Genomic DNA, 12400 nt, shown 5'->3' with positions numbered 1-12400 from the left:
TTTTTTTTGAGTTTAGTTTAGTGCTATTTTTGGAAGTACGACTGTCTCGAAAGCTTTGGCAGCCTTTTTATTTATTTGATTCCAGTCAGTTTCATGTGCCAATAGCCATACTTACAGTTCTTTTTGAGACATGACTTAATTGCAGATGCCCTGAGTTTATTAAGCACTGGTGGGAAAGCTGCATTTTTTTCCTGAGACATTTTCTGCTAAATTAATTGTATACCCTCATAATCCATCCAGAGGTAGTAACAATGGGATTGAGGGGCTTACTGTTGATTTTATCCTTGCCAAAAGGCTTTCTTTGCTCAAAGACATTCTCAAGTTTACGTACTGGTAGGTGGTAAAAAGCAGTTACTTCTTCTAACCCTAAAAATCACCAAATTCTTCCACTCCCTTCATCCCCTTTCATTTCTGTTTGCTAGTCAGCAAATTCTTTTTAAGCTCATCTCTTTTTGTAGAACATTGTCAGATGCAGCCAGTAGTCTCCAACACATGCTACTAATATTTTACATTTTTACATCTTTTCGGATCTTAGAATATAAGCTCATTAGTTATATTGTAATTTGCAAGTTATTGCTGGAAACAGTTGATAGTTTAAAAAGGAAGGGTTATTTCTTTCACCTGCTGTACATCTATCACAGGTCCCCCCACAAGCTGCACAATATTGGCATCAACCTCACTCTGTGCCCAGGCTGATCAAGGAACCGCTGTCTAGAACGCTGCTGGTTGTGACAGCAGAAGAAAAGGAATATGAAGCAGCATGACAGGCTCTTAAAGCTTCCAGGAGGATGTGAGCCATGTCCCTTCCACTCACAGGATCAAAGCAAGTAACATGGTCACAGAAAGGTGGGGAGGCAGCCAATGGGGGCTGAGTCAGATACAAGGAGCTGTATCCTTGTGCGTCCATAGGGATACTCAGTACCTCTACTGGATACACTTTGAACATCAACCCAGAATCTGGCTCGTTATCGCCTGATTCTCTACCACAGCCCCAATTTGAGCACTATTATTGTTCTCTTGGATTTCCACAGTAGAGTCTCCTGCTGGTTTCCCTACCTTTAGTCCCACCCCACTTGGGTCTATTCTCAATGCATTAACTAATGTGATCCTTTAAAAATAAGTCAGGTCATATGACTCCTTTGCTCAAACTCTCCATCTGGTCAGCATAAAAGGCAAAGTTCTCAGGATGACCTCAAGTCATTCCCTCCTTGCCTCAATCATACATACACTTGCCTGTACTCACTATGCTCTGTCATTCTGGCTTTTTCCTATTTCCCAAGCATACCTGTTTTCTCAGAAATTCCAGGCTTTCTGTTACCGCTGATATCCACACTGCTAATCCCCCCACAGGTTCACGAGGATAAATCTTTTGTCTCTTTCTTCTCTTTGCTCAAATTGCACCTTCTCACTGGAAGGAAACAATGACCCCTCTATTAAAAAACTGCATCTCACAGCTGCCCACTAGAAAGCCTTCTAGAGCTGATGAACTTTCCCCCCATAATCCTAAATCTTGTGTCATTTCTTATGCAGATCATTTTAACTCTTATTTATCACAACTTTAGGCTTTCACACATGCATGGCTGTTGGAGGACCAACCACTAAATAAGCTTTGAAAAGTGTTTGCTCTCTAAAAATTCTCCTTAGGAGAAATTCTTATATCAGCTGCTGGGGAAAATATGTACAAGTGAAGTAGAGGAAAAACAAAACAAAAACAAATAAACGAGCAAAACCCAACTTCATTATGAGCCATGAGGCAAGCTTTTAATAAATAATCCTGGAAGCAATCCTTAGGTACTTTGATTTAGGTAGGGCATGTGTGGTTCTTGGAAATTTGTATTTTAAAAAGCATTGAATGTTATTATGACAAACTTCCGGGTACCCACTAATATAGATAACGTGAACAATACAACAAAGCGGGATAATTTATATAGAAGAATGTTAAAGTTTTATAATGTCAACATACAATCATGTTTTCCTGTGCTCGTGGCACATTTATAAGAATATATCATATAATAAGATTCCCCAACAAGAGTGAAAAATAATGCCTAAATCACATAAAACAGAAGTTGTAAAATACATATTCAGATAATAATGCACAAAAACAATTTAACAATGACCCAAGTTTCTATTAAAAGGATATGTGGTGAAATACTTTTTAAACTACTTGTGGGCCAAAGAAGAAATAAAAATTGCAATCATAAGTTATTAAGAAATTCATGATGATGAAATAATTAGAACACTATTCATGAAAACTTATGAGATGTGGCCAAAGCTATATTCAGAGGGAAATACTTTTAATATTTAAATACATAAAATCAAGAAGTTAGAAAAAGTATAAAAAAGAACAAATCTTCCAAAGCCGAAAGTCATTCAGAAAATAGGAACATAAATTAATATTAACTTTTTAAGTGACAAAGCCCAATAGTGTTTTTCTCTTCTGGCAAGACTGAGAAAAAATAGAAAAATTGCAAACATACAATATTAGGAATCAGAGAAGTGTGATGTAACCACAGATATAGAAGAGGTTAAAATATAAGCATTTAATATACATAGCTCTGTGGTGATAAATAAAAATTTTTCAATAGGATAAATAATATTTTTAAGTATCAAATTTGTCTTTGAGAGATTGAATTCCCAAATTAATAAACATAGAAAACATTTTTAAAGGATTTTTGACATCTTTCAGAAAAATCACTTAGGCTCGATGGATTTCTGGTTGATTGAAATAAAATCATTAAGGAACTGATAAATTCCAAGGATTTAAATTATTTTAAATAAGAATATGAGTTATTAACCATTTTAAGTCTATATAAATTGTATACATATTTGTAAGACTGATGGCTACTCAACAATAATATGAGTACACACACAGACATACATACAAGCACAGGAACTACAGACCTGAGTCAAATATTAGCAAGTTTTGTGTAGCACTAAACTAAGAAAAATATCCTGTCCCTAAATAAGATTTACTTAATCACTGAACAATGACTTACCATTAGAAAGTAAATTAGGGGCTTCCCTGGTGGCGCAGTGGTTGAGAGTCCACCTGCCGATGCAGGGAACACGGGTTCGTGCCCCGGTCTGGGAAGATCCCACATGCCGCGGAGCGGCTGGGCCCATGAGCCGTGGCCGCTGAGCCTGGTGTGCCGCTAAAAAAAAAAAAAGAGAAAGTAAATTAGTACAATGCCTAACACTAGTAAAATAAAAATGATCTTATTGATAGAATTTATTATCAATTCCCAATTTTCAGTAAGGAAAGAATGATTCAATAAATTGTGTTGGGAGGCTTTAGAGAAGTGGTATCAGCAAAAAGGTGATCTAGGACTTTTCTACCATCTTTGCCCCAAAGAACACCAATTTTGACAATCACCCACGGATGATAATAGCTCGTGGAACTCCTGGAGTCCAGTAGAGAAGTTCCAGCGCCACACTGGATCCAGAAATTCCAAGACTGGATACACTTAAGAGGGTTAAGAGGAACAGCTTCGCTTTACATACATCATCCCTTCACCAAGGCAGCACAGCTCAGTGTCAGGAGAGACCCTTTTGGCCGGGGACTTCGCCCACGGTGAAAGTGGGAGCGTGTGAGTGAGCACCCAGCTTCCCCAGCTGTGTATGATGCTGCCAAAAAGGCCCACTTCCCTCTTGCCCCAGCCAGAATACTGAGATGTACTGCACAACTGAGGGGTGGGGAAGCGTGGGGAGAACAGCAGCTAGGGCTTAGAGACAATCAGAGGAACACAGATTCTACTAATTGCCCCACAGTCTCCATCAGAAGTCTTATCTGTGAATCACTGGGGACACCTCACCTGCGAATCTCCCCAGCTGGCCCCTGGGCACCCTCTACGTTCACTGGTCTTACCCACACACCTCCACCTCATGGTCGGCTCCCCATGTGCTCTCGCAAGAGAGGTGAGTGCGAACCTTTGCAGATGGCTAGTGGTGCAGAAAGATGATCCACCTCTGTAGGATCTGGTAAAAGCAAACTGGAGAGCATCCAGCACCACACTAGGGAGAGGCTCTCAGAACCCGGCCTGGCTTTGCTGAGTCACACAAGTCATGCAGTCTTGATAATTCCCCCACCAAGAGCGAAGGAGAAGTATGGAGCAGGGGTATCCTTGGAAAAAGTCCAAGAAAGCCTGAGAATCCCTAGCAAGGCTGACAGAAAGTATTTCTCTCCCGAAGTCAACGAGTAAAAATTGGAGGAGGTGACTAGTTCAAATGCAAAGATAGCAATTCAAGATTTAAGGAACACGAAAAAGCAAGGGAACACAACGCCATCAAAGGAACACAATAATTTCCCAGTAACTGATACCAAAGAATTAGAGATCTGTGATTTGCTTAATAAAAACTCAAAATAGTTGTGCTGAGGAAGCTCACTAACCTACAGGGACTCAGAGAGCCCTTCCAATGAAATCAGGAAAAAAACACATGAACAAAACAAGAAGATGGACAGAGACAGAATCATAAAAAGAAACAGAAAATTTGTTGCTGAAGAATATAATGAACGCGATTAAAAATGCAACAGAGAACATCAACAGCAGAATTGATCAAGCAATTGATGTAGAAGACAGGTCATTGGGAATTTTCCAGTCAAAGAAGAACAAAGAAAAAAGAAAGAAAAAGAATGAAGAAAGCTTATGTGAATTGTGAGATGCCATCAAGTGAAAATATCCATGCATATTGTAGTCCTAGAAGGAGAAGAGAGGGACAGAAAGCTTATTTACAGAATGAATGGCTGAGAACTTCCCAAACCTGGAAAAAGTTTGAATATCCAAGTTCATAAAGCTCATAGTTCCCACAAAAGATTCAACCCAAAGATACCTTCTCCAAGACACATTATATTAAAACTGTCTAAAATCAAAAACAGAGAGAGAATTTTGAAAGCAGCAAGAAAAAAATGTTCTCAAGAAACAGGGAACACCCACCCATAAGGCTATCAGCAGATTTCTCAGCAGAAACTCGGCAGGCCAGAAGAGAGTGCTGAAAGAAAATAAACTGTCAGCCAAGAATATTTGACCTGGAAAAGCTGTCCTTCAGAAATGAAGGAGAGATAAAGATTTCCCCAAACAAAAGCTGAGGGAGTTCATCACCACTAGACTTGCCTTACAAGAAATGCCAAAGGACGTTCTTTGAGCTGAGACAAAAGGATGATAATTAGTAACAAGAAAACATACAAAAATATAAAATATGCTGGTAAAGATCGGTATGTATATTCAAATACACACCCTAACTATGTGAGGTGGTGGATGAGTTAATTAACCTGATAGTGGTAATCATTTTATAAGATATATGTATGTCAAACCATACACTTTAAATATATACAATTTTATTTGTTAACTATACTTCAATAAAGCTAAACAAAATAATGATGCAATATCCTCAAAAAATAGTGTTGGGATAATTGGGTCATCATTTTTCACAGAAAAAATTAAAAATCCCAAATAAATTACTACCAGATAGCTTAAAATGTAAGCCCTTTAACCAAACAATTTCATTATGGTGTAATTATCTTAAGGAAGAGTTGAATAAATACAGAAATAAAATCTAATACTTTTCACATTGAATTATTTATAAGCAAAACATTAGCAATAATGTAAATATTCAATCAGCAGTAAAGGATTGGTGAACTAAATTAGGGTTACATTCTTGTAATGGAATTCTCTATAGTCTTAAAAAATACAGATGAGTGTTAAAACCTCAATAGCATATACAAAAGGATATTTCTCACAAACTCAAAGGCCTGTTTCTCGAATCTTTCTCATCTGATATCACTGAAATGGAAGAAAAGGAAGTTGGAGGCTTTCGCAAGCATTCTTATGTCAAGACCTGGATGTCGTTATCAATTCCACTCACATCCCATTGGCCAGAATTCAGTCATATGGTCCCAAGCACACTGCACAGTAGAATGTAGTCTTCCTAAGAAAAAATGGTTTATTGTAGGGGTCTATATTCTATTTGTAAAGGACCAGATATATCTTTCAGGCTCTGCAGGCCATGTGGTCTCCATTACAACTATTCAACTCTCTTGTCAGGGCACAAAATCAGCTCCAGGTAACATGTAAAGGAATGTACTCTGATAAGACTTTGTTTACAAAAACAGATGTTGAGCTGGATTTAAATTGTGAGCCATGGTTTCTCAACTTCTTGTTTAGTGAGTACAAAGCATTATTTTTGCTACCGTGTAATAACTGACTTGGAAGTACATCTGTGATGTTTCTTAAAGAAAGTGTATAGATTATTATTTGTGTTTGGATACATTTTATAAAGTTTTATCTATCTATCTATGTACATACAGGTATAAGTTTATGTTTGCATTAAATTATAGAAGCATATATGCCAAAATGTTAACACTGGTTATCCATTGGCATTGGTGTTTCAGATAGTTTTCTTTTCTGTATATCTACACTTTCTAGTATTTTTGCAATAAACATAGAGGACATATATAATTAATAAATAGAGGGGAAAGAAGAATGAAGGAGACCTGGGCAAACACAATTTTAAATGTATTTAAAAACTGAATTAATTATCAAAATTCTTTACTGGCCCAGATATAAGCAGAAAATTAAGTTACACTGAATAGAAAGCCTAAAAGAGACATGAGCAAAATATAAGAATTTGATGTTTGGTGAGGGGGTTTTGTCTGGATAAATATACACATGATTATATCTCTATATACAGACACTCGTGTGCCAGGTATTTTATCAGATACGTGTATAAAATCATCCATATCTATGTATACCTATGTCTGGTACACAATGAGTATTGAATAAATATTTATTCAATGGTTAAACTGAGTTATTGATTAATTCAAATATTTATACCAAGGATAACTCACATCATTTTTTAGGGTATTGGTGGTTATATTTTTTGTAGAGAGTTTTTATTGTACATACAAACAGACCAGTTTTTTCCCCTGTCTGGTCCCATTCTCTACACTAAAAGCGTTGCCAATCATGAGATCATGTTCTTCCCTCATTGTTCCATGGTTTTATTTTTTAGAATTAACACTTTAATTCGTGGAGGATTTACCTTATGGAAGAAAGACTGAGCTTCATTTTCTTTTCACTTAACCTATTGTCCCCAGATCATTAATTCCTTAACACTTCCTTTCCCAACCAAACTGAAGTAAAGGGGAATTTAATCTTGTTTCCGACTACCTAAACCAACCACGGGGGCCGCCCTCTATGGGTTTATGAGGATAAAAACTTTAACCCCTCAGGTCAGATAATCAGATGTATGATAATTAACTGTATGAGTAATTATTGTGTTATGCAAATAAACAATGCAGATGAGTCATTTCATTAAACAAGCACCATGGGGTCATTAGGTTTTGATCTCTTTCTTAGTCTTTTGGGGGAAAATACTATCCATGAACCTGTCTCCTGAACTGGCAATAAAACATCACTGGTAGGCTCACATGAGGCTGGATAATATGCAGACTGCTTGATTTGTACTGAGTCTGTGTCTGGTGGTTGGGGCCCATTGTAATGAACTAGCCCACAAATCACAGCTTAATGGGAATCTACTTTTACATATTGCTTAATTAAAAGTTGTGAGCTTATTAACATGTGTCTTTGGCACTGAGCTTTGGGGATGTAATCTCTGTGCAAAGAAGAATAGGTTGTAAAAGTTTTATAGATTGACGATGATATTATAGTCCATACGTTAATAACCCACCCTTTCCCCAAAGGATTTTTCATATCTTACATTCCTTATCCAGCTTCTTTTGTTTATGTTTTTCAATGTGTAGGGCCTACTGCAATATGTACTGGTACCAAAAAAGGGTTATATCTTAAATATTTCATCTGAACGCCCTTTCATTATTTAATCTTATTAGCAAAGTTATCTGGAAGAAAGTCTCAGAGCTCGCCTTTCATTAGAGGGGCTCCAGGTAGTATAGATCTATTAGGTATGGGTTTCTAGAATTTCCATTATAAATCTCTATTTTCAGGGATTTATAATTCAGCTATAAAAATTTTGCCCTAGGCTTCAACTTGGAATACAAGGTCTTAGCCTGAGAGAGTACATTGTTAACACATAAAAAAAAATCATGTTGTTGTTTTCATCTCACCAAAGTGAAAAAAGTAATGGCATGTAACCATTTTCAAATACTTTCTGATCTGCCACTGTAAGATGGTGTATGGGGCTTTTTGTTTTGTTTTGTTTTGTTTTGACATGACGTTTTACAGTATGTTTGTATGTAATTTCACCTGAGCCACTTGGTGGCTTTTTTAAATGTCAAAATGAAAGACGTCTTCCTCATGCCTGACACTACAGTCCTTGGACTGGACTTCTCTCATCTTCTTTGGTGGACCCTTTGATACAAAGCATTTCTGGCATTCTAGCATTGAAGTATCTCAGTTTACTAACACCTATCAATGTTTAGAGAAAAAAATTCCATTGTTCTAAACAACTGAACCCTATTATTATTGGTCTGGGCAATTGGAGATCCATTTTAATTAAAAATTGAAGTTGACAACCCAGGATGAGAAAACATCAGTGGCCATGGCATCATGGAAAGACTTGTGGGGAAGCATCTTTCTCAGGCTCTGCTTGGAAATGTCTGTGTGACCTTGGGAGACCTACTTGGATGCTCTGAACCTGTTTCTACATCTGTCAAACTCCACTTAACACTGTCTGAAGTTATGACAGTGTTCCATACGATGGTAAGAACAATTAAGCAACAGCTGCTGACAATATGATCTGGGCCCTTGGTTGATAAAAACCAGGGTGCAGGGGGAGGACTTGCCCTACGCTATCAAGCAGCTCAGAGTAGATATAGACCAGGTCAGCCCTGCGGTCTTAAAGTTTCCATTTACGATTCACTATGTTTCAGAGAGGCACCTTCTCTCCCTAGATTCATCTTCTTCCCTTTTAGTCTTTTTGTTCTGGTTGTTTACCTATTGCTGAGGCCAGTTATTTCCGTAAGGGAGAAATGCCTTAAAAAAAAAAATATATATATATATATATATATATATATATATATATATAGTAAATTTTAGCAACTTTATGTATTACACCTTTCCATAGTTATTACAGTTTGTAAAGAAAAAAAAAAAATTAGGGCTTCCCTGGTGGCGCAGTGGTTGAGAGTCTGCCTGCCGATGCAGGGGACACAGGTTCGTGCCCCGGTCCAGGAAGATCCCACATGCCGCGGAGCAGCTGGGCCCGTGAGCCATGGCCGCTGAGCCTGCGCGTCCGGAGCCTGTGCTCCGCAACGGGAGAGGCCACAGCAGTGAGAGGCCCGTGTACCACAAAAAAAAAAAAAAAAAAAAGGGGGGGTACAGTTTGACAAAAATAAAAGATTCTTTAACAGTGGGATTTTGAACCATGAAGTTCGGATGGAATGGAGATTCTGAGGTCATGGTAGCCTTCTCCAAACTGCTCAAGTCACATCAAGTAGTTAAGTAAGAATCTACATCAATTTTTACTTCTTAATTGAGAAATCCTATGCCTTTAGGAAACTGGATGTACCCAGAGCGTTGCCGGGAACAAAGCTCCCCAGTTTCTTGGCTCTGTCTAGACCCTCTTCTAAGGTTTCAGGGCTGGGTTTAAATCAAGGTGGCTTTCACTGACTGTGGCGTGGAAAATGTCATAGACTAAGAAAACGGAAAAATACTTCTATTTCCTGCACATGCACATAAATGATATCATTAAAATTGTCTAGCTCATACCTCATGAGAATTTGACAAATATTATGGTGGGGGGACTCCACAACTGAAACGTGGAGTAAAGTGGCCCATGAGCTTCTCTCCATCTTTGGACTCCGTTAATCTAGCATTTCTTTTTATAACATGTAGGTGACATTTCTCCTTCAAGGGGGGATCCATTTAGCACCTACGCCACTGCAAGGAGTAAATATGATTGATCCTGTTGACCTGAACAAGGAAAATCCTGTAGAATGGCCTGGAAGGCCACGACCATTGAAGCATGGTGCCGTAGCAACATTAAAGGGATTGTAAAGGAGGTGTCACTGGTCTTTAGACCAGGTGACTACCTGGAAATCCATTCATATTTGAAAATCATTTGAATCCATTTTCTTTTTCAACAGATCTCCTTCAAATGAGGCAAGGAATGCTGACTTATGGCAAATGAACAGAAAAAACTTTATTCCAACATCTCAGGCTAGGTTTGTTTTCCAGTTGTATGCATAGAGTTTTAACATGAAAACCATAATTTTCATGATGCTAAAAGAAAAACATCTTCTATTTTAGTAAAAAGACTGGGCAAAATGACAACTAGTCACTGCCCATCTTATGTCACAGTTTCCATTTATGTTAGTCTTGGTTTCTTTGAAGAAAAAAATTTTAGGATAAAAAAATTGTTTCAAATCTACTCCTAGTATGAAATAGAGATACTGAACAGGTTTAATCTTCATTATATTAACTTTATTTAATTATCCTCGTCTAAAACTGGTTGGACCCCTCTGCAATTACTCCATACAGAAGCATCAACTAAGGTTATGGCTGTGGTTATTTTGGTGAACTATTTAAACTCACATTATTTGTAAACCACATATCACACCCCAAGAATGTTAGTGTGGAATTACAAATATGTGTAAGACAAGATTTCTATTTTTAAGTAGTTAGAATCTATTTAAGGAGTTGAGATATATGAAGAAACAATTCATATTAATAGATATGCTGAATAGTATAAATTATAGCAGCTAAATTCTAATGGTTGTCAATTCATCAGTGAAGAATGGATAGAAATGTTTTCTGTGAGGCTGATCCCATGGACGTATCAAAACAGAAAACAACCTAAGGCAATTATTTGGTAAGTTTGGCACTGGATAAGAAGATATCAATATCAAGCAAATAATGTAGCATTTCCTTCCCTTGTCTTTTTGCTCTCTGTCCTTAACTCAAATGACCAAGCGCAAATTGGTTTTGAGCAGGCTCCAATTTACTGAATTAACTGGTATAGTGCTAATCATAGGTTAGGCACAGGTTCAAGTAAGCAGACTTTGAATTGAATGTGGCTTCATCTTGGAGAGTCAAGCTTGATCTTCAGTTTACCTTGTAGGTAGAAGTACAGATGAATCTACTACCTATAGGTAGCAGAAGAGCTAGCACGTTATTAGTGATGGGGCAAGGGACCACTGCAGAGCCACAGCCACTATTACTGGAGCTCTTAGCTTAGGGACCTAGGGAGGGAAGAGCCATCAAATACTTATATTACACAAATCCTTCTCACTATTTGCTTGCATGTGTCTCATCACCACGCAGAGTAGCCTGTGAATGTGTAATGAAAATTACGTCTGAAATGTATCTGAAAACTTCCCTGAAGGCCCATCCCCAAAAGGATGCTATTGTTGAAATACACATGCCAAATGTGTGCTTAGAATGCTTATTAAGGAAACATGTCCTAGCCTATTGACATGAACACTGGGAAACGTGTGCTTCAGTTACTATCACTTTACACCACATTGCTTTTGCTTTTCCCTCCTTCCTTTCCATTCCATTTTTCTTATCCGAACTCCCTTTAAAAATTACAAATCTTAATGATGTCCCCGATGACTTAGAATATATGTACCTGACTCTAACATAAAAGCTATTTCTAGGACTGTAACAATAGAAGAGGATTCTCCAAAAGGGTCATATTTATTTGATGAACCTGTTTCACTGATGTTTGACAATGTGTCGTTTTGGTGCATAATACCAATATTAGTTCACCTGAGTTTTGAATATGCGTGAGATTGCATATGCTTTTGATTCTAGTCAGGGACATCATACAAATACATTTTTTGATTAATTGATATTCATATGAAATGTTCCCATTTTAATGGAGTCTGTAGTTGATCTTCAGGGAGAAATCAGCTTTTTTATGTGAAATTAGGTGTATATTGCTTAATCAAGGTTTTTTCAATTCAATTTACTCACAGTAAGTATTCATGAGGGTTCACTTTCCAGAGACCCTTGTTTTCATTATAGCTAATAATTTTTGATGCAGTTATAGCTAATTATCAAAGAAAAACTAATGAGGTTTCTCATGGCATAGTAGGATAACTACTTCTGTTAAGTAACTTAACTCTTTTTGGTATAGCATTTTCAGGAAAAAAAAATTAATATTTTTAAAAATATAGAAAGTACATACCTGTTTGACAGGTGAACTCAAAGCTGTATTTTCTGAACCTCATTTTGACCTCATTTTTGAACTTTAATATTTACTGCGTACAACATTTCCTCCTGTTAAATATGAAATGGGAAAAATTACAAATATCAGTCTTGCTACTCTGTTACATTTAAGCTTTCAATGTGTATTACAGATGAAATTTTACCGCTGAATCACCAGAGTCACTACATAAAGATATATGAGCATATCCAGAATGCATTTGAAAAAGGTAATTAGACATTAACAATTACCTCTTGTTTTCTGAAATATACTTGGGCAG

This window comes from Pseudorca crassidens, chromosome 10, assembly GCF_039906515.1.
Source record: "Pseudorca crassidens isolate mPseCra1 chromosome 10, mPseCra1.hap1, whole genome shotgun sequence".
Lineage (NCBI taxonomy): Eukaryota > Metazoa > Chordata > Mammalia > Artiodactyla > Delphinidae > Pseudorca > Pseudorca crassidens.
The sequence above is the reverse complement of the archived record's forward strand: the minus strand, read 5'-3'. Positions refer to the sequence as shown.